This window comes from Boleophthalmus pectinirostris, unplaced genomic scaffold (genome assembly GCF_026225935.1).
Source record: "Boleophthalmus pectinirostris isolate CB_2022bp ecotype Guang Dong unplaced genomic scaffold, ASM2622593v1 HiC_scaffold_1, whole genome shotgun sequence".
Taxonomy (NCBI): domain Eukaryota; kingdom Metazoa; phylum Chordata; class Actinopteri; order Gobiiformes; family Gobiidae; genus Boleophthalmus; species Boleophthalmus pectinirostris.
The window spans coordinates 25,519,629-25,520,060 of record NW_026570970.1 but is presented as its reverse complement, the minus strand read 5'-3'; positions in this window follow the sequence as shown (position 1 = coordinate 25,520,060).

Sequence of the window (432 nt, the reverse complement as noted above, 5' to 3'; positions counted from 1 at the left end):
GGTGAAACTTTAATCGGCCTATGTCAGGAATTATACTGTATGGCTATTATATGTAGTGCAACCAGATTATAGTCACAAATACTGGAATACCCTATGTCCTTGGTTTTTACCCAGTGTTATGTTGGGGAACTCAAGTATTGCCAGGTGACCCATAAAAATTCCCACATTCACATTCATACATGGATTTTATGGAATAAGTTGCCATTACTAAGCGAACATCTGATCTAAAAAAAAAAAAAAAAAAAGCAAAACAATTATTACCACATTATATTTTACATTTACCTATATTACAGATATGGTCATATTTCTGTAGCTTGGGGATTCTGGCATAATGAACTGTGCAATGATATATATTTTCACAGTTGAACACAAGATGGCGCCCTTGGTCTTTGATAATTAGTTGAGTTAGAGCCTTTCTTGTGGTGTGGTCCA